The sequence below is a fragment of the Oncorhynchus tshawytscha genome, linkage group LG06 (genome assembly GCF_018296145.1).
Source record: "Oncorhynchus tshawytscha isolate Ot180627B linkage group LG06, Otsh_v2.0, whole genome shotgun sequence".
NCBI lineage: Eukaryota > Metazoa > Chordata > Actinopteri > Salmoniformes > Salmonidae > Oncorhynchus > Oncorhynchus tshawytscha.
In genome coordinates this window covers 43,994,985-44,017,986 of record NC_056434.1, presented here as the reverse complement: position 1 = coordinate 44,017,986, position 23,002 = coordinate 43,994,985, and the positions used below count along the sequence as shown (strand labels likewise).

The following is a 23,002-nucleotide window of genomic DNA, read 5'->3' as shown; positions in this document are numbered from 1 at the left end:
GTTTTGAGAAGCCTCAGAACTGTGTATGGTCTGCTGACTGATATGTCTGATTGTGGAAGTAGACATTCAAGACAATGTACATTTGTAATGCTGCAGGACCATGCTGTGGAAGTGTCCCCACTAGGGAACAGGTGCCAGGTGTTTCATAACATAGTGTTCTCCTCTCATTTGCATAGACCAATGTTTAAAGGTCCGGTTGTCACATCTGCTTGACACTTTGGCCCTCATATTGGAATTTGTGTGTGTGTGTGTGTGTGTGTGTCCCTTTGTTTGTTTGGTGAGCACCTTCAGTCATGTTGGAGCTCTGTATCTATCTAGTGGTAGGGTTGTGTGTGGCGCCCTGCAGAGGGGGTCAGTTCCGGGTCGGTGGGGGTGAGCAGAGGGGGGTTGGTTAGGGTTATCAATGGCCCACAGCTGCACAGACAGCTGAAATTATTCAAATAAACTGCATGTGATGCTCCATTTAATCTGCAGGACTCTAGTCGGGCCTCAGAGACGCACACCCTGTTGACGTAATGGACATAAATATTGAAAACAGAACAGGTTGCGGAGTTGATTCACTCAATCAGCCCCGGAAGAATATGAAGGATCCGACTTTTATGAATGTGTCATGCACACAATGTGGTATTTACAGAGAGCAAGAAAAAGATTGAACCAAAGGTGGAGTGAGAGGGGGATAGTGAGATAGATAGGGTGGGAAAGAGATAAGGACAAAGTGAGCAGTCACGTTCTGGGGAGATCCCCCCCCCATCCCCCCTGGTTGGACCTTGAGCCAGGGCTGCCTGGATACACAGCCAGTGCTGTGTCATGGTTGTGTGTGATGAGCGACTGAGCATGACTCAACACTATGAAGAGTGACAAACATGGCTGCCAGAGAGTGACACTAACTCATTTAGTCTTGTGGTAGAATTAGTGACTTTTTAGGAACTTAAAGGACAGTTTTTATCACCTCCTTTTACACCTCCTCACACCCCCTACCCCCAAATCATACCCTAACTCATACTCCTCTTCACACACCCCCTACCCCCAAATCATACCCTAACTCATACTCCTCTTCACACACCCCCTACCCCCAAATCATACCTTAACTCATACTCCTCTTCACACCCCCTACCCCCAAATCATACCCTAACTCATACTCCTCCTCACACTCCCTACCCCCAAATCATACCCTAACTCATACTCCTCCTCACACTCCCTACCCCCAAATCATACCCTAACTCATACTCCTCCTCACACCCCCTACCCCCAAATCATACCCTAACTAATACTCCTCTTCACACACCCCCTACCCCCAAATCATACCCTAACTCATACTCCTCCTCACACCTCCCCTACCCCCAAATCATACCCTAACTCCTCCTCCTCCTCACCCCCCCTACCCCCAAATCATACCCTAACTCATACTCCTCTTCACACACCCCTACCCCCAAATCATACGCTAACTCATACTCCTCCTCACACCCCCTACCCCCAAATCATACCCTAACTCATACTCCTCCTCACACCCCCCTGCCTCCCAGATCATACCCTAACTCATACTCTTCCTCACACCCCTTCTACCCCCAAATCATACCCTAACTCATACTCCTCTTCACACACCCCTACCCCCCAAATCATACCCTAACTCATACTTCTCCTCACACTCCTACCCCCAAATCATACCCTAACTCATACTCCTCCTCACACCCCCTACCCCCAAATCATACCCTAACTCATACTCCTCCTCACACCCCCTTCCCCCTAATCATACCCTAACTCATACTCCTCCTCACACCCCATGCACCCCAAATCATACCCTAACTCATACTCCACACCACCACCTCTGACCCCTTTCAGGGGACTCCCACTGGAATCCCCAGACAAAGACAGGAGTGCAACTCCTTTTTGGGAGCCTGTTTGCACCCCTCAGTGACCCTGCCATGTGTGTGTGTCAGCCACTTGCACTCAGTTCCTGTTTGTGGAGGCCCACTGGCCCTGGCAAACACTGTCACTCAGCTTATCTCTTGTGTTTTATGTTCCACCCAGTCGGGGCACAAACAGCCCTTTGTGGCTGAGAGGTGGCTGGGCCCAGTCCAGGCCAGCCCATGCAGCTGTTCCCCACTGTTGGACATTTCCGTACTTGGTGACCCTCAGTGTGCTGCCTGGGGCCCTGTGTGCTGGGGCCCAGAGTCCAGGGCTGTTCAGAGGGTTCAGGGCTGGTGAGAAAGCGGGGGAGAGAGTCTCCTGGACTGCCTGCAGTTGGGGGTGGAGAGGAGGGGGGACAGAGGAGAGGAGGGGAGGGGAGGCCAAGACATGCTATGTGGTGCTGGACTGAGCGTTGGCTCAGGGGTGGTGGTGGGGCCTGAACTTACAATGCCTCTTTCATGTGTGTGTGGAGTGTTTGACTTTGTGATTGAGCCCTGTACTCTCCCGCCACATCTTCCATTTGCTCTGAGTGAATAGCAGCCGGGGCTTAGAGGTTCTGTGTGGCCCCTGACTCTGTGTGGCCCCAGTCAGAGGAGACCTGCCCTTTCGGCAGGGTTGGGGAGTAATCAGTTACGTGTCATCCGTAGTTTTATTTTTTTCTGAAATCAGTTACGTTACCAGCAAAAATATTTTTTATCAGATTACAGATACTTTTGGAAAAACAAGATGATTACTTATTGGATTACTTTATGACAACTTTCTGCTTTCTCAGTGATATACACCTGATTGAGTTGGACCACAAGTCAGAGACCACTGATGACACACCAAATGCATTTGAAAGATACTTTTTGTCTTCTTCTAATGCCTCTTAAAGGAAAACTCCACCCAAAAACAATATTTGGTATTTGTTTCATGGGTCCCTTGTTGACATAGTACCAACAGCTTTGCTTGTCCGTAGTCAAGTTTTCAAGATATGTAACTTTCAATATACAGAAATCATCCCTGTATGATGCATTATATGATGTGCCATTTTGCATCATATGATGCAAAATGGATGATTTTTGTATTTTGAAAGTTACATATCTTAACTTGATTGCTGACAAGCAAAACATTTTGGGACTATGTCAACAATGGATGAATGAAACAAATACCAAATATGGGTGGAATTGTCCTTCAAGGGGTAAGTAATCAAATGGTAACTAATCGGATTACTTTACTGAGTTTGGGTAATCCAAAAGTTACCTTACTGATTACAATTTTGGACAGGTAACTAGTAACTGTATCGGAAGACATTTAGAAAGGAACCTACCCAACCCTGCCTGTCGCCAATTACTCCAACCCATCATGGGTCTCCCTTCAGACCCCTCCACCTGAACCCTGGTGACATGGCAGCTCCCCTCACAGGAGGTTCACTGCTCTGTAACACAAAGTGCATTGTGTTTGACCCATTAAGCACTCTTAAAAGGAGCAGTCGGCGAGGGAGGCACAAAGCCACTTGCTGTGCTAGCACTGAGTGAGGAGACAGCAAGAATGTGCCCCTAGACTTGGCTAGGTAGCTTACTTCTCTTGTCGGCGGGAGAGCTTGAATGCTCTATAAATATTGTGTGTGTGTGTGTGTGTGTGGGCTCACGTTTGTTCTTATAATTGGTAATGTGTCTGTCTGCGTGTTTGTGCGTGCGTTTTAACTTATATGTGTGCATGCTTGCGTATCTCCTGTGTGTGTGTGTCTGTGTTTGGGTGTGCAGGTATGGGTTTTTGTGGCAGTGAGAGTGCCTACACAAGTTGGACATGTGTGGGTGCATGCCTGTGTGTGCATTGGCGGTCGGTGACGTTTAAGATTATGGAGGACACTTTTTTTTAATGAACATGGCCTTATTTCTATTACAGCACACTCAATGACTGTCATTCATATTCCATTCACCCAGTTCAATGTAATATAGATAGGTTTAGGCTACTACATGATACTTGAGTTTGCCTTATACCTATCATGAGGTTGCTACAACCTAGCCGACCAATGAAAGTTTAGAATGTAGCACTGGGTGAAAAGGGTCCATATATCAGGGGATGTCTTTACATGACACGTTTTTGATATTCTGGAGAATACAGACCATTTCCAATGCATATTTGGAGTTTTGTGGATATGCACCATATCCTGACAAATTCTGAATCCAGATGTGTCTTTTAGACATGTACACTGAACAAAAATATCAATATAAATGTAAAGTCCCATGTTTCATGAGCTGAAATAAAAGATCCCATAAATGTTCCATAAGCACAAAAAGCTTATTTCTCTCAAAGTTTGTGCACAAATTAGTTTACATCCCTGTTTCTCCTTTAATCCTTCCACCCTGACAGGTGTGGCATATCAAGAAGCTGATTAAACAGCATGGTCATTACACAGGTGCACCTTGTGCCGGGGACAATAAAAGGCCACAATAAAAGGAGTTGTAGCGTTGAGACAAGATAGTAACTACTAACAATTGGATACCACGAAATTGGGGAGAAAAGTGGGTAAAATGTTTAAAATTATTACATTTTTAAAAAGAACACAATAGAGAAATCTATGTACAGTGTGTGCAAATGGAGAAGAGTAGGCAGGTAAGGCAATAAATAGGCCATATAAGCAAATATAATTGCAATTTAGCATTAAAACTGACGTGATAGATGTGCAGATGATGTGCAAGTAGAGATACTGGGGTGCAAAAGAGCAAGAGGATAAATAGCAATATGGGGATGAGGTAGTTGGGTGTGCTATTTACAGATTGGCTGTGGACAGGTACAGTGATCGGTAAGCTTCTCTGACAGCTGATGCTTAAAGTTAGAGAGCGAGATATACGACTCCAGCTTCAGTGATTTTTTTGCAATTCATTCCAGTCATTTGCAGCAGAGAACTGGAAGGAAAGGTGGCCAAAGTAAGTGTTGGCTTTGGGGATGACCAGTAAAATATACCTGCTGGAGCGTGTGCTACGGGTGGGTGTTTCTATGGTGACCAGTGAGCTGGGCTTTACATAGCAAAAACCTATAGATGACCTGGAGCCAGTGGGTTTGGCGACGAATATGTATTGAGGGCCAGCCCATGAGAGCATACAGGTCGCAGTGGTGGGTAGTATATGGGGCTTTGGTGACAAAACGGATGGCACTGTGATAGACTACATCCAGGTGGCTGAGTAGAGTGTTGGAGGCTATTTTGTAAATGACATCGCCGGATGTTAAGGATCGGTAGGATAGTCAGTTTTACAAGCTTATGTATGGCAGCATGAGTGAAGGATAATCGTTATTTAGTTTTACTAGCATTTAAAAACAGTTGGAGGCCATGGAAGGAGTGTTGTATGGCATTGAATCTCGTTTGGAGGTTTGTTAACATAGTGTCCAAAGAAGGGCCAGATGTATAAAGAATGGTGTCGTCTGCGTAGAGGTGGATCAGAGAATCACTAGCAGCAAGAGCGACATCATTGATATATACAGATAAAATAGTTGTCCCGAGAATTGAACCCTGTGGCACCCCCATAGAGACTGCCAGAGGTCCGGACAACAGGCCCTCTGAATTGACACACTGAACTCTATCTGAGAAGTAGTTGGTGAACCAGGCGAGGCAGTCATTTGAGAAACCAAGGCTATTGAATCTGCCGATAAGATTGCGGTGATTGACCGAGTCGAAAGCCTTGGCCAGGTCGATGAAGACGGCTGCACAGTACTGTCTTTTATCGATGGCGGTTATGATATCGTTTAGGACCTTGAGCATGGCTGAGGTGCACCCATGACCAGCTCAGAAACCAGATTGTATAGTGGAGAAGGTACGGTGGGATTCGAAATGGTCGATGATCTGTATTTTAACTTGGCTTTTGAAGATTTTAGAAAGGCAGGGCAGGAAGGATATAGGTCTATAACAGTGTGGGTCTAGAGTGTCTCCCCCTTTGAAGAAGGGGATGACCGCGGCAGCTTTCCAATATTTGGGATCTCAGACGATACAAAAGAGAGGTTGAACAGGCTAGTAATAGGGGTTGCAACAATTTCGGTGGATAATTTTAGAGAAAGCGGGTCTAGATTGTCTAGCCCAGCTGATTTGTAGGGATCAAGATTTTTGCAGCTCTTTCAGAACATCAGCTCTCTGGATTTGGGTGAAGGAGAAGCGGGGGCTGCTGAGCTGTTTGCCAGGGTAGGGGCAGCCAGGTGGAAAGCATGGCCAGCCGTAGAAAATGCTTATTGAAATGATCGATTATCGTAGATTTATCGGTGGTGACAGTGTCAACCTCAGTGCAGTGGGCAGCTGGGAGGAGGTGCTCTTATTCTCCATGGACTTTACAGTGTCCAAAAACCTTTGGGAAATAGTGTTACAAGATGCAAATTTCTGTTTGAAAAAGATATCTTTAGCTTTCCTAACTGACTGAGTATATTGGTTTCTGACTTCCCTGAAAAGTTACATATCGCAGGGGCTATTTGATGCTAATGCAGAACGCCACAGGATGTTTTTGTGCTGGTCAAGGGCAGTCAAGTCTGGGGTGAACCAAGGGCTATATCTGTTCTTAGTTCTACATTTTTTGAATGGGGCATGCTTATTTAAGATGGTGAGGAAAGCACTTTTAAACAGCAACCAGGCATCCTCTACTGACGGGATGAGATCAATATCCTTCCAGGATACCCGGGCCAGGTCGATTAGAAAGGCCTGCTCTCTGAAGTGTTTTATGGAGCTTTTGACAGTGATGAGGGGTGTTAGTTGACCGCGGACACATTACGCACACAGTTAATGAGGCAGTGATTGCTGAGATCCAGGTTGAAGACAGCAGAAGTGCATTTAGAGGGCAAGTTGTACCTGGTAAGTTCCTTAATAATTTGTGTGAGATTGAGAGCATCTAGCTTAGATTGTAGGACGGCCGGGGTGTTAAGCACGAACTCTGAAGATAGATGGGGGGCAATCATTTCACATATGGTGTCCAGGGCACAACTGGGGGCTGAAGGGGGTCTATAACAAGTGGCAACGGTGCGAGACTTGTTTCTGGAAAGGTGGATTTTTAAGAGTAGAAGCTCGAATTGTTTGGGCACAGACCTGGATAGTATGACAGAACTTTGCAGGCTTTCTCTGCAGTAGATTGCAACTCCACCCCCTTTGGCAGTTGTATCTTGTCGGAAGATGTTATAGTTAGGGATGGAATTGTCAGGATTTTTGATGGCCTTCCTAAGCCATGATTCAGACACGGTTAGGACATCAGGGTTGGCGGAGTGTGCTTCTAATGTTAACATGAATGAAACCAAGGCTTTTATGGTTACAGAAGTCAACAAATGAGAGCGCCTGGGGATTGGGAGTGGTGGTGGGGACTGCAGGACCTGGGTTAACCTCTACATCCCAGAGGAACAGAGGAGGATTTGTTAGCTAACTAGCTAGCTAACGAAATAGCAACTTGTCGTACTAGCTAGTTCCAATTTGTTTTCTCGTCATGTGTGAAGCAGGTATAGTAGCTACCTTGTAGTATGGTTATGTGAAATAACTATATTTTCTTGCAATATCTAAAATAATAATTTAGACAGTTTGAAGTGGATCACAGACCAACACTACCACCGCGTTCGGTCTGGACTGCGAGGGATCGCCACTGATCATTCAATCTGAACCCATCGTATGGTCCATGTTAACAAACAGGGCAGGCAGGGATAGGGCTGTTGCGGTGACGGTATTACCACCACATCAGCAGTCATGAGTGGTAGTTCAATTCCACGTGATCGTTGATTCACTGTAATCTCCTCTTATGCACTCTGGACATGCGTTGTTGGTATCCAACTCGCTAATGACTGTTGGGTCACTAATGGCCTGGTACTTAAGGGCTCTATTGTCCCTCCATCAGGTCCTAATGGTCTGGTACTTAGGGCTCTGTTGTCCCTCCGTCAGGTCCTAATGTTCTGGTAGTCAGGGCTCTATTGTCCCTCTAACCACTCCGACATCAATGCAAATGCAATAGAAAATCACATCAAACACTTATCATCAAAACAGTATGTGCTTTTATAACTCACTTAACTGTGATGATCAATTTGAAGAAAGAAGTTCAAGAGCAGGTTGATACTGAGTGGAAACATGGTCATTGTGGATGTTGTTTCAAAGCCAAACACAACGAAATGGAGAGCACTTTCCATGGTGATGTATAATTCAAAACCCCCATATGCATATTAGAGCTTTTGATTACGAATAAGCCTATATATGAGCCCATGCCAAAATAAATATTTAAAATAATGATTGTGCCTTTATACAATACATAGCCTAATAGCCTACCATATATTACACATGGCAGAAAACCCTTTTTAAAAAGGATTTAAGATGTCTTTGGTACATAATTGTTCTAGCCTAATTCTAGTAATCGCCTTTGAGTGTGGACTGTATTATTGTGCATACTGGATTGACTTGTTACCGTATGCTATGCTCCAAACTTTCTATCCATGAGTCTGGGAGAGAACGTATAGGCCTAGGCAATGCTTTTGGTTCATTGATTGTGCAGGGTTTCTTACAGAGTTAGCCTACAATTATAGTGAATTTGTATTTTGATGTTGAATAGCCTAGTAATAGGGCATTTAAAAATATATTTTTTCATAATTAATAGGCTGACACATTACCTTTAGCTACAGAACATGTCACCAATGTGCGTTTCCAACTCCTCTCTCTCCTTCATTACTTTCTGGATCGCGCAGAGGGCGGGACTGTCAACAATTTAATTAAATATGTTTTGTTGTGAAAACATGTTACTATCGATGTTCCCGAAAATATTTGACTTGGTTTCCCAAATGAAGCACTGGGTAGCTTCAGGAACAGGGTTGGAGAGCCCATGGCATACAGTTTGGACGGAATATCACCTGTCACCCAGCGAGAGGCTGCATGCACCTCAAACAGTGGTTGATGCGTGGGGTGAAATAATCAAATCAAAGTTTATTGGTCACGTACCCAGATTTGCAGATGTTATCGCAGGTGGAGGGAAATGCTTGTGTGTCTAGCTCCCAACAGTGCAGTTATACCTAGCAATAATAATAATTTAAAAAAAACTTTGAACACATAAAAAAATTGTCAATAATTATTCTTGCAAGCCCAGAGATTTCTATATACAATCCTGTGAGAAAGCAGAGTTTTGATGGTTGCCACTAATAAGAGGAGGATCCCAGCTGCTACTCTATTCTACTCCAGTTTTATAGCCTAAAACTGGACTAGCCTACCCAAACTGAGGGAAAGCGGCCTTCATTCGCTTTTCTAGTACATACAAATGATATGCTTTTTCCCCCCTCTTCATGTTCCTGCCCATTTGATAATGGGCCATTCTAAATCGAAACTATTTTTACATAATAGCAAAGAGAATAGTCTTTTTTTTTTTTTTCAAATAATCGTAGCCTATTATCGCATCATGCAGTCACAATATATGTTTTCATTTCGAATACATTCTAAGGTTTGTATCATTCACAACTAAAGAAGGCAAACAACTCTAAATCTAGTGTATAGGTTTAAATAACCACTTTTACACTTGACATAGCCATTTCATATGCGCACTTGCTCGGGAATGGGAAAAGCTTCCTTTGTATTTTATTCAGCTAAGTTCAATTATATTCTTCTTACTATAAAATCATATAATATAAAATAATGGCACAAGACTTACAGTGAATTCTTTTTCCACATTTTGTTACATTACAGCCTTATTCTAAAATGTATTAAATCATTTTTGATCCTTCATCAATCTACACACAGTACCCCATAATGACAAAGCAAAAACAGGTTTTTAGAAAATGTAGCAAATGTATATTTTAAAAAACGTATTCAGACCCTTTACTCAGTACTTTGTTGAAGCACCTTTGGCAGTGATTACAGCCTCGGGTCTTCTTGGGTATGACTGTACAAGCTTGGCACACCTGTATTTGGAGAGTTTCTCCCATTCTTCTCTGCAGATTGTCTCAAGCTTTGTCAGGTTGGATGGGGAGCGTTGCTGCACAGCTATTTTCAGGTCGCTACAGAGATGTTAGATCGGGTTCAATTCAGGCTCTGGCTCGGCCACTCAATGACATTCAGAGACTTGTCCCAAAGCCACTCCTGCGTTGTCTTGGCAGTGTGCTTAAGGTCGTTGTCCTATTGGAAGGTGAGCAGGTTTTCATCAAGGATCTCTCTGTACTTTGCTCCGTTCATCTTTTCCTCGATCCTGACTAGTCTCCCAGTCCCTGCCTCTGAAAAACATCCCCACAGCATGATGCAGCTACCACCATGCTTCACCGTAGGGATGGTGCCAGGTTTCCTCCAGAAGCGATGCTTGGCATTCAGGCCAAAGAGTTCAATCTTGGTTTCATCAGACCAGAGAATCTTGTTTCTCATGGTCTGAAAACCCTTTAGGTGCCTTTTGGCAAACTCCAAGTGGGCTGTCATGTGCCTTTTACTGAGGAGTTGCTTTCGTCTTGCCATTCTACCATTAAGGCCTGATTGGTGGAGTGCTGCAGAGATGGTCGTCCTTCTGGAAGGTTCTCTCGTCTCCACAGAGGAACTCTGGAGCTCTGTCAGAGTGACCTTCGGGTTCTTGATCACCTCCCTGACCAAGGCACTTCTCCACTGATTGCTCAGTTTGGCTGGGCGGCCAGCTCTAGGAAGAGTCTTGGTGGTTCCAAACTTCTTCCATTTTAGAATAATGGAGTCCACTTTGTTCTTGGGGACCTTCAATGCTGCAGAAAGGTTTGGGTGCCCTGCCAAGGGTCTGTACTTTGACACAATCCTGTCTCTGAGCTCTACGGACAATTCCTTCAACCTCATGGCTTGGTTTTTGCTCTGACATGCACTGTCAACTGTTGGATCTTATATAGACGGGTGTGTGCCTTTCCAAATCATGTTGAATCAATTGAATTTACCACAGGTGGACTCCAATCAAGTTGTAGAAACATCTCAAGGATGATCAATGGAAACAGGATGTGCCTGAGGTCAATTTCGAGTGTCGTAGCAAAGGGTCTGAATACTTATGTAAATAAGGTATATCTGTTTTTATATTTTATAAATTTGCAAACATTCTAAAAACCTGTTTTTGCTTTGTCATTGTGGGGTATTGTGTGTAGATTGATTAGGATTTTTATTTATTTAATCAATTTTAGAATAAGGCTGTAACGTAACAAAATGTGGAAAAAGACAAAGGGTCTGAATACTTTCCGAATGCACTGTATAAGCATACCTTGTCTGCTAAATGACCTAGCCTACAGCCTATAGCATGGCGCATAGCCAGATAACATACAGTAGGCCAACTCATATTCTGTTCTACTGAAATACATTTTATTCATATCATAATGTTTATTTAGGCCTGCCTAAATAAAATAATGGATTTATTGTGATGGTCTATATTAAATGGATTTATTAGACTTTTTATAATGTCGATGTTCCAAAGGCACGCATCAGCGGCTTGTACGCGTGGAGGCCTGGAGATGTTAAACGTGTTTATGTTAATTAACGGTCAATTACCGCGAGACTGGCAGTCATTTGCATGACAATAACTGGCGGACAAACTGCCATTACCGCCACAGCCCTAGGGATGGGTTACTGGGGGTGTGCTACTTTTATTTTCTGTCAAATAAATGAACCATTTTTGCAAAGATTATACTTTTTTTTTGCATATTTCCTGAAAACGTGTTCTGATTGGAGCTCTGGATTTGCTATGCTGCATTTTTTAAAACATGGATTAAATATGACAATGTTTACCTTTCCGTCCATTGTGTAGCCTACTACTGAATATGGTGCAATGTCAGCTCAGATATGTCACCTTCAAATGAAGAAGCACAATGAGTTTTGGCGGCTGAACGGGTCAAATAATTTCATGAGCCGGACTTTGCCCATTTTTGATCAGACATACGGGGATGAATAGAAAAAATATCTATAATTCACATATCATGTGAGGATATCTATTGAAATTTAAGATTTGTAAATTATCAGGTAATACAGATATGATACATTTCTGAAAATATGTGGATTCGTTCAAGCATAAGTGTAAAGACTTAGATATGTCAGCATTTTGACACATACCCTTTCCGGAGTTAGAATATTCAACAAATATGTAAGTGGGTGCACGCACATCGGGTGCGTGTCCTGACCGTATCTCGTCCCAGATATCTCCCTGGACTCATACAATAGCGGGAAGATTTCAGAGGTACATGTAGAAACTCCCATTATGCAGCATAATACTCTAGCTCCGTATATGACATTAAGGACATGCGTATCTGGAGCATATCTACTCCAAATGTCAAATATCCGGGAAATATATAGATAAAGATATGCACAGGTCGAGAGACAAGTTGGAGTAATCAAGGTGACAGACAGGGACACGTTCAATACAGCCTTGCACACACTTGCCTGCATCGAGCTGATCTGGGATGTAATCATTTGTCCAAACAGTGGCAAAACTTTCCATTTTGCAACAAAAACAAGAGTTTCTATCGGATAAATTCACAAATTCCCTCTTATGTTCCGTTTGCTTCTGTTTAAGAAAGGTTTTGCAACAGAATCGACCGAATGAATACACCCCTGATCACCCGTGCACACAGTTTACTTTCAAAGCAGCCACATACAGCGTCATCACTTTGCTCGTTGTATAATTTCTTCTTGCGTCTATGTCCCATTATGCAATAAAACATGATTGAAACATTGAACGTTTCATCAACTGTGAGGCGTTTTCATCCTGGGTACCTTGCACCTGCCTGCTCTTGTATAGATGTGTGTGTGACAGTACGTGAAATCATGGACAGAATGAGTGAGAAATGAACCCAACCCACCTGTTACTACCCGATGCCTGTAAAAACATCTCCAATACCTGCCCACCTATGTGTCATGCTCTTAGACACTGTATCTGCTGACCTCTTGTTGACCTCTGGGGACCCCCTCTGACCTGTCTGACCGTCCACTTCCTGTCTCGGCATGTGTTCCCACCCTCCGGGCTGTAGTTAGTTGACGGAGCTGTCAGCGGAGGTGTCAGCCTAAGTGGCCTGTGAAGGATGTTGATGGCTGTATGGTTTAGTGGAGGCCAGGCACTCTGTGGGGCCACGGATCGGAACTCCACACCTCCACTCTTTCGTCCCGCTCAGTGCTCTCTCTCTCTCTCTCTCTCTTTTCCATTCTCTCACTTTCTTTCTCACCCTCTTTCTCTCTCTATCCCCCTCCCCCCTCTCTCTCCCTCTCTGTCTTTGTCCCTCTCTCCCTCTCTGTCTGTCCCTCTCCCTCTCTCTCTCTGTCTTTCTCTCTCTGTCTCTCTTGTTCTCTCTCTCTGACTGACCATAACATGTGGCTCATCTCACCCCATGTCAACGCTTTACGCTCACTCTCATAGAACAAAAGGATACAAGAGACTGCAAAAACAGGAGAGGAATGTGGCATGTCCTTAGTGACTACCTCTGCTTTCCTCTACCTTTCTCTTTCTCCTGCCATTTGTTTTTACTACCCCTACACTACCCTCCTTGATGAGCTGAAACTTTGCCATCAAAGCAGTCTCGGTGTGTGGGTGGGTGGGTGTGGGTGGGTGGGTGGGTGGGTGAGTGCGTGCGTGGCTGGGTGCCTGCCTTAGTGTGTGTCTCAGCGTGCGTGTCTCAGTGTGTGTCTCTTGACCACAGAGAGAGAACATCTGCTTGACAACAGCGGAGAGAGACAAAAACAGGGGGAATTCTAACTGGGCCACAAACAAAAAGCCCAGACAAAGATCCAGAGGAGATCCAGAACTCTGTTAATCCACTGATGCAGCCAGTTAGCAGGGTCTGAATGGATAGAATGGATAAGCAAACCCTTCTCCAAACAAATCCTAAAGGAGACTAAAGCACTTGACTGCGGAGTCACTTCCAGTCCTTCCTTGGGTGGTATTGGCCGAGCTGTTTACTCAGCCTTTGTACCAATCACAAATCAATGCAGCTGCTTCAATAGAGAGATTAGGCTTCAGAAACGGTGGGGGGATTCTACCTGAAGCACACCGTCTTTATTGATATCCACCTGGATAACATGTTGGCATTGCGTTAGACACACACCAAAAACAGAAGAGAGCGACATTCCAGTCACCCTGATAAAGTAGAGCTGTCTTGATCTCTTCGTTTAGAGATGAGGGGCCCAGAGAACGGGATTGGGGAAAATGAGTTCACAGCATTGTTCACAGCATTGTTCACAGCATCGTTCACAGCATCGTTCACAGCATTGTTCACAGCATTGTTCACAGCATTGTTCACAGCATTGTTCACAGCATTGTTCACAGCATCGTTCACAGCATTGTTCACAGCATTGTTCACAGCATTTTAGTCATTTAGGAGGCACTCTTGTCCAGAGTGACTTACAGTTCGGCATTCATCTTAAAATATCACAGTCGTAGTAAGTAAAACATTTTCCTCAACAACGAAGTTAAAATAAAATGAAATTGTATTTGTCACATGCTTCGTAAACAACAGGTGTAGACTAACGATGAAATGCTTACCTACGGGCCCTTTCCAACAATGCAGAGAGAAAAAAAGTAAAATAATAACACAAGTAAAAAATGCACAATGCGTGACGATAACTTGGCTTTATACACCGGGTACCAGTACCGAGTCGATGTGCAGGGGTACGAGGTAATTGAGGTAGATATGTACATATAGATAGAGATAAAGTGACTAGGCAACAGGATACATAATAGATAGTAAACAGCAACGTATGTGATGAGTCTAAAGAGTTAGTGCAAAAAGAGTCATTGTAGATAGTTAAGTAGTCCGGGTAGCTATTGGTTAACTAACTATTTAGCCGTCTGATGTCTTGGGGGATAGAAGCTGTTAAGGGCCCTGTTGGTTCCAGACTTGGTATGTTGGTACCGCTTACCATGTGGTAGCAGAGAGAACATTGTATGACTTGGTGGCTGGAGCTTTGGACAATCTTTTTAGGGCTTTCCTCTGACACCGCCTGGTATAGAGGTCCTGGGTGGCAGGGAGTCACCTTGTCCTAGAGAGATTTACATGATTATCAAAACATCACGCCAGGGTAAGCCTACACGGAACTTCTGAAAAACCCTATGGGGAAAATGAATGGCGGAAAAGCGATTAGAACCATTTCCCTGTTTGACCGCTAGGTTTTGTGGGTAATTTGACTGATACTGTGGTACTCTATGGTGCAGCTGTAGAACTTTTTGAGGATCAGAGGGCCCATTGGTGTGTGTGGACAATGATAGTACCTTAGTGATGTGAACACCAAGGAAGTTGATGCTCTCGACCTGTGTTCCTTGTAGTCCACGATCAGCTCTTTTGTCTTTCCAACGTTGAGGGAGAGGTTGTTGTCCTGGCACTACACTGCTAGGTCTCTGACCTCCTCCCTGTAGGCCAGGGTTCCCCAACCTGCGGCCCTGAAAAGAGTTGTAAAGTACAGAGATTTGCTTTATAACCAATAATGCTTTGCCAAGTGCTCAGATTTCAAAGACATTTCTAAATAATAGAAGACGTTTTAAAAAGGGAGCTGGGACAATGGAGGGACTTAAATTCTAGATGTCCCCCTCACCATTTATCTTATCCCATTTCCTGACTCTTGAAGTTGTGGGATCTATTAGTGCCCGTTGCCTATTGAAGATCTTTGTGTTCGCACTTTATATTCACTTTGTTTGAAAATAAATGTGTTTTGACAACTTCACATCTCACTGGCTTTCATGATACATCACCCCTCCCTCCTTTCCTCCTCCCCTCTCCCACTCCTTGCATTCCTTCCAGGTGAAGTGAACCTGGTCTTACTGTTCAATTAAGCTCCTCTTCCTCCTTCTCTCCTCCTCCTGCGATGGATTGGGGGCATTAACTTTCGGATGTAAGCTTAGCTCGCTGACCTGTTTTGGTTGGAGGACCTGAGGCATCGCGGTAGGTAGCCTGGTGGTTAGAGCATTGGGCCAGTAACCCGAATGTAACCGAAACCCCGAGCTGACATGGTAAAAATCTGCTGTTCTGCCCCTGAACAAGGCAGTTAACCCACTGTTCCCCGGTAGGCCGTCAATGTAAATTAGAATTTGTTCTTAACTGACTTAAATAAAAAATATATAAATCAAATCGCCGGCCCAGATAAACTGATCACTGTGGGGAAGAACACTATGGTGTGAACATTGTGTGGACAAAAAGATTTGTTCCCAAAACACAAAAACTATCAAGATGTGCGGATGATTCCATAATGTTTCATTCAGGATGCAAAACACACCCAACTGATATTGCAAGAACATTCCCAGAACACATTTAATCTGTTCTTTAAAGGTTCCCAGAATATTTCTTTAGGTTGTGCGAACATTGTGGGATTATGACAAGAGATTGGTTCCTAAAACACTCAAATTGACTTTCAGATTTGATTGTATCAGGGTGCAAAAAGCATTCCTTTGATGTTGCAAGAATGTTGACAGAAGAGCCTTTCTGAGTTGTTTGTATAAGTCAGATACTCCGGCCAACATCAAACATGTAACTATGTTCACGGCATTGGCCTTCCATGGATGTTTATATGACAAGTTGTCGACTCTGGTTCATGTCTTGTACAGTGTTCACTCTCACCCGCTACAGCTAGCTACGCTAAAGACGTTGGTAACTAGCTAGATAGTAGTTTGGCAAAAAAAAAACGATGTATTACCGTGCTGATCTTCGCTGATGGGGCGTCATCATGTCAGATTTGCCCTTTCTTGTAAAAAATAAAAATACGCCAGTAACGAGTGCATGAGGATTAACATACGCGACACTGTGACGTCATTTGCGTGAGACTAATCGTTGAGTACGGCCATTTGTAACCCCACCCACCTGGACTACTTGGTTCGAGAGGTCAGTACCAGGTATCAAACAGGGCTGAATATCTCACTTGGTTCCAGGAATCAAGCGGGCCCTGGGCAAGTGGAAATGAAATAGGAACTGTGATATTCACGGCACGGCCCCGCAGTGGAAAAGTGTTCTGGGAACATTCTTGTAACATCAGTTGAATGTCTTTTGAGTCTTAAAATAAACATTGTAGAATCTGGACAGTTTGAAACGTATAGAATGATGGCTTGTCCTTCTTAATCAGGGTCATATTCATATAGGGACTAATGTAAAATGAAAACGAATGTTAAGCCTCCCTGTTTGTGTCCGTTTTCTTCCGTTTGGTGCATAATGAATGCAACCCTGTTCTTGCGTAAGTCGATGCCTCGTTCAAAAACGGTAAACTAGAAGGGTTGGGTTTGAGCATTCAGCCATATCACAGTTACACAGGCTAAAACACTGTTCTTCAGATCCAGATTGTGTAATTGTGTGAACACATGAGCTCCCAGTCACCCACACAGGGGATTTACAGGTATGATGACTCTGAAAAGTCAGTAGACTACTGGGGAATTCCAATTATACTGAACAAAAATATAAACGCAACATGTAAAGGGTTGGTCCCATGTTTCATGAGTTGAAATAAAAGACCCCAGAAATGTTCCATACGCACAAAAAGCTTATTTCTCTCTAAGTTTGTGCACACATGTATCCTGTTGCCTAGTTACTTTATCCCTATCTATATGTACATATCTACCTCCATTACCTCGTACCCCTGCACATCGACTCGGTACTGGTACCCGGTGTATAAAGCCCAGGACCTCCACTTCACCTGCGGGATCATCTGAGACCAGCCACCCGGACAGCTGATATAACTGAGGAGTATTTCTGTCTGAAATAAAAAAACTTTTGTGGCGACAAACTCCTTCTGGTTAGCTAGGCCTGGCTCCCCAGTGGGTGGGCCTATGCCCTCCCAGGTCCACTCTAGTCATGTGAAATCCATAGATTAGGGCCTAATGAATTTATTCCAATTGACTGATTTCCTTATATGAACTGTAACTCAGTAAAATCGTTGAATCTGTTGCATGTAGAGTTTTTTGTTCCAGAGGAATAGGACTTTCCATGCAGTAAACGTCATCAGTCTGATTGATTTGATTCCTCAAGTACAAAGTCTTGAGAATAGTAAACTAAGTTTGAGCAGTACTTTCTTGGAGTTTATAAGACGGCTGTCAGTCACTCAGTTTATTTAATGGTGTCTTTGTGTTTGTTGTTCTAGGAGCGTTGGAGCGAGTCAGGAATGGTGGTTGGTCGGGTGTGGCTCATCTCAGGTAAGACTTAACTCTTAGCTCTTGTGGTTTACGTTGTACATTTGAGGTGCTGCTTTCACATGGGAAGGCGACTGTTTTCAATGAAGACATTGTAGCACAGCAAGATCTTGGGCTTTTTGGGTGATGCATGTGTTGTGCTGTAAGGAAGAAGTATAAGAAAGATTCCCTGTATCTGCGGATTCTCTCAATTTGATGAGCATCTGAGAAATAGAATATCCTTAAACACCAGACTGTAGTAGTATACGAGAGGTGTAGATGATACAGGATAGAATAAAGTATTGCATAGTGTTTGTGTGTGTGTGTGTGTGTGTGTGTGTGTGTGTGTGTGTGTGTGGTGTGTGTGTGTGTGTGTGCACGTACTCTAGTGTACGTGTGTCATTCTACTTCCCAGAGTATACACTGAGTATTCAGTATTCTTAGATACCACCTCGTATCGTTGACTATAGATTGGGGAAGGCTGTTTCTGCACTGTTGTTTTGATTGAAACCAGTCTCTCCTGCTTGTCTGTCTTGCGCTTAGGAATGAGGTTCAAGAGCTTTCGTATACATCGTTATATCTGTGATCACTTATGGTGGTTTCAAACTAAAATCTAGCATGATTCTAGTCTTCTATCTACAGGGATGGAAAGTTCTGTTCATGTGCAACGTTGTTGGAAATAACAATGAGTGTGTCTATAAGAAATGAAACTGTCTGTATTTTCGATTGTCACTTTACATCATGCGCGAGAGTGTTAGTAGATAACTATTTCATATTTCCACGAAGCCTACTTGTTCACGAGTCGATAGTGACTGTCGGCAGATTCTTTTAGTGTACACAGTTAATGAATCGAGAAAGGAATTTCAACACAATCTATATACCCGCTGAGATCTAATTCTTGACTCTGCCAAACCATCACAGAACATTTCAGATACTCCACAGTCGGTGGTCAATTGATCAATGACAGTAGTCCGATTCGCCAAACGGTGTATTTTTCCATGTCTTCATGGAGGCTGGATTGCATGGGAGCCAGTGCCCACTTTGAAGGTAAAGGTCATATGATAATCTATTAGTGGTCACATATGTTGTTGTCATTTTCACTATCATAAATGATCTGATACCAGCACTGTGTCTTTCTTTCTAAACCACCGAAACTCCACAGGCTTTATTTCCTGTAAATGTCGGTCAGGTGATTTCTGTCCCATCCGCTACTCTCATGTCTCTTTTTTTAAAAACATTTGATGTTATACAGCAGTTATACAGTCTTTTTCAATACATCAAGGACCATCCACTTTAAATAGAAGTGTCCTGAAATAATCTGTCGCTAAATCATTCGCCCGGGTATCAAGCAGATAGGCCTAAGTAAACATTTGCCGCTTGTCTATGGGTCATAACATGACAAACAGACACATTCCTAGTATCGCACCATTGCCTGAGTCTCTTGGCGAGGAACCGGATTTCTCTTGGACCCTAAGATGAGGGGTCTATGGATGGAGGCATAGGACAGACACCCAGTGTGTCAGGTCATCCCTCAGTGAAGTGGTTCTGCTCAGAGTGACTCGACACTTTGGACATGTGCTAGCACACTTGTGCTCAGATACGTTTCGTTTTTGGATTAGTCTCTGCAGCAGCTGCCTCCCCACAGCTGACTGACCAGGGCTCTAGAACAGAGGTTGAGCTCAGGGTGCTGGACCCCCCTCCCTCCCCCTTATCTATTCCACACCAGCCACCCTGGGCAGTCGCTACTGGGTGATTCCTCACAAAACTAGAACAAAAAAAGCTCAGGATTTGGGGGGATTTTCACAAGATGTAATCCATAGAAGGGTCCTTTGGAGAAAGAATTGTTGACATATATTTTACATTTGCATTTTAAAGCAATTGAGGACTAATGAATTGAAGTTGGAAGATTTGTGCCATTTTTGACATACCCAAGCCTCCTCTAAGACACCATAATGCTTCATCTGTAGATGCTACGGAACAAAAAAATGTCTGTCAAAGGAAGCTGTGAAGAGTAGTGATATGAGTAGTATTTTGATTTCAATAACAATTGTCTTACATTCATTGATGAATATTGAAACGTATAAACATGAATATTGAAAATATACCCATTTTTATTTGCCTTTTTTTTATATATACAGTATAACGTTATATATTTTTGAAAATAATTTTCTCTGGTCCACTGTGCCAGACTGTCTCCCTTCCTGTCTATCTTTCTCTGGTTATCTCAGTCCTGACTCTGGGATCCAGTGCTAAAAGTCAGTTCCAGAAAAGATCAGGATGAGCGGCACCAAGAAAAGGCCCCTCTGTTAGCTGCTCGTCGCGAGCTACACTCTGGTACCACGTCATCAATGACAGACAGTCTGCCAGGTTAGCCCCCGGTTTGTCTGTAGCTCGGTGGCTAAATAAAGGAAACATCTGCTCCTCTGCAGCCCTGCTGGCTGCACTAGATCCAGACAGACAGGGAGGAGGAAGAGTAGCTCGTTGTGCACGTCAGTCGGGTCTGGAGCAACTGCTGCCGTCTTCCACTCATCCCGCCTCAGCCACCACCAACCCCTCAGTCCCTCCGCCACCACCATAACAGCTGCCGCCCCTGGATCAGTGTAGCGACAACCATCTCTCTCTCTCTCTCTCAGCAAAGACATGCCTCTGCACATGCACACAGCAGTTTAACCCTAGCCCAAGACGTGGCGCTCACTCAGCTGTGCGCGCTTACAAGTGAGTGCGGGTTTTCGCTGTGTGTCTTGACATGGTTAGGTGGGCTCCCGTTGAACATCGGTTCTCACAATGGAAATCCCCCATTCAATGAGTGTGAGGAGAGAATGAGAGCAGAATGGGGTGATACTCATCCCATTGTAGTCGGTCCACCTTGGACAGGGAACTACGACACAGGGAGACTGGCAGAGGGGGAAGAGCTCACAGATTTGAACCAGGTAATAGAACATGTCTGGTTGTCTGCAGCAGCAGAATGTCCCTTGGACCTACAGCTGAATTGAGATCAGTTTTGTGTCATAGTAGAAAAGTCTCTTCATTCCTGAGTCAATAGACTCAAAGACAGTTCAGCAAGCTTTCAGGAGGCTAATTGCATGTTAAACGTAGAGCCGTAACTCAAACCTGTCAAGATGTGACTTCAGGTAGATCCCTAACCATAGCGAGGGCTATTTTTCTCACAGATCCTTGTCCTAGATATCTGTAACAAATCATTGCTAATAAGCACGTGTAGCTCGTGAATGTGACAAACATGTCTTCTGGGTGATGCACTACATCTAGGCCACTGGGCTGTTCTATACATTACATCCTGGGGGTATGGAGATATGGAGCACAGAGGCTGCGACTGTGAGAATAATACCCAGGAAGGAGGTCACGATCCTGGGAAGGAGTGGCCGTAAAACAGGCCTGTCTTGGAGCTATTGGGTCCTATCCTGTCCACTCGCCCGGGTGGACACAGAAATAAACTAGTGTGGGCTAGTACTCTCTCTGTCTCTCACAGCCTTTAAAATAATAACCTCATCAACTGAAAGGGAAAAGCAAGATCTGTTCTTCCCAGAGATTGTGGTGGGAAGAATCAATGACTTCCTCCTTCTTTCTCCAGGGACGGGGGACAGAGTCGTTGTTCCCTGAGGTCCCATAGTATTAATAGTGCCTCTGATAAGCCAGTGGTGTCACAGCGTCTTGAGTTGTTGTGAGAACCTCTTGATATAGAATCAAAGAGATCTTAGGGAATACATTTCCCTGCCTCCTTCCTTCATTTGTTCAGCCCGGTGAGCTGTTCACCATGTCACTCGCACGATACTATGTCTGCGTCTGCGTTGACAATGCGTGACAGACACATGAGTGGTATATCAGGGACAACCTGACACTGGGTATTCTGTTGGGCTGTGACAGATTGAGCCCCGGAGCTCTGGGACAGTTTTAGCCACTCGGTGACATGCTCGGAAGCCAGGGTAGGGTGAGGAACCTGTCTCCGACATTGCTTTGCATCTACCTTTGTCACATACACAGGTCACAAAAGGATAGTTACAGGCTTTCTGCTGTGCAAATGACATATTGGCCCTGAATGCACAGGAAATACTGTCACAATCAATCAATCAAATGTATTTATAAAGCCCTTCTTACATCAGCTGATGTCACAAAGTGCTGTACAGAAACCCGGCCTAAAACCCCGAACAGCAAGCAATGCAGGTGTAGAAGCATGGTGGCTAGGAAAAACTCCCTAGGAAGGCAGGAACCTAGGAAGAAACCTAGAGAGGAACCAGGCTCTGAGGGGGGACCAGTCCTCTTCTGGCTGAACCGACCACTCATCATGTGAGTTGACTCCGTTCAATATCCTATTCACAACAATACACTAGTTGGATAATAATGCTTGCTGAAAGCTGTCAGAGGGAGTGGAGAACGATTGTACAGATTTAGAGTCAACTCAACAACAGACCCACTCAGCGTCAGCTTACTGGGGAACTGATTTATGCCAGGGAAAGTGACTTCTTATTGCAGATTTTTCTGAGGTACTTTTTTCAGTGTTGTTTGATAGACTGCCTCAAATAGGTTCCCTGAACAGGGACCATGGGAAAAGAAATTGCTGGAGTTGAGAAATGCTGGGAAAATACTGAGAGACAGACTGCCGTTGGTAGTGGGGCAGGGCATTGTGGGACCGGACTGAGAGAGGTTTTGGTCCTCATGCGTAAGTGACTACCCGGTGGAGAGAAAACATGGAGGAATGGATGCGAAACACAGGCCAACTATGACCAGCTGCAATTCCATCTAAGTTCAGTTTCCATCTTGTTATGTTTGCTTGATTTCCTTCAGAGATGAGATGTGCTGCGGTGGGCAAGGTTGCGTTCAGCCGGCTCAATGGGCAGAGTCCCCTGACATGGGCATAGGAGCGGGCGCCCTCATCATGCATACCGACATACCAGGCTGATGGGGGCCGGTCCCAGTGCGAGGGCCAAGCGGGGAGCCCACCCAGGGCAGCGGGCCCTCCCCTGCCCACCTTCCATGTTCCATCAGGGCCCGGCTCAGGATCAAGGGCAGGCCATGTGTCGGGGGACAGCGCTAATGATTGCCTCGGCCATGCCATC

The 23,002-nt window shown here is 44.4% G+C and overlaps 1 protein-coding gene and 1 long non-coding RNA gene across 2 annotated transcripts in view; one reads left to right on the top strand and one right to left on the bottom strand.

Annotated features, from left to right (window-relative positions):
- Positions 1 to 23,002, top strand: part of LOC112252585 (G1/S-specific cyclin-D2) — a 203,656-nt gene that overhangs the window by 107,717 nt on the left and 72,937 nt on the right. Inside the window, exon 3 of the mRNA XM_024423928.2 lies at positions 17,903 to 17,954. The gene's annotated coding sequence lies outside the window, so the exon portion shown is untranslated. The remainder of the gene's footprint in view (positions 1 to 17,902; positions 17,955 to 23,002) is intronic.
- The window catches only part of LOC121846680, a 9,410-nt gene continuing 731 nt past the window's right edge, over positions 14,324 to 23,002 (bottom strand). Inside the window, exons 2-3 of the long non-coding RNA XR_006083617.1 lie at positions 15,057 to 15,224; positions 14,324 to 14,827 (exon numbers count right to left, since the gene is read on the bottom strand). This is a non-coding gene — a long non-coding RNA (uncharacterized LOC121846680). The remainder of the gene's footprint in view (positions 14,828 to 15,056; positions 15,225 to 23,002) is intronic.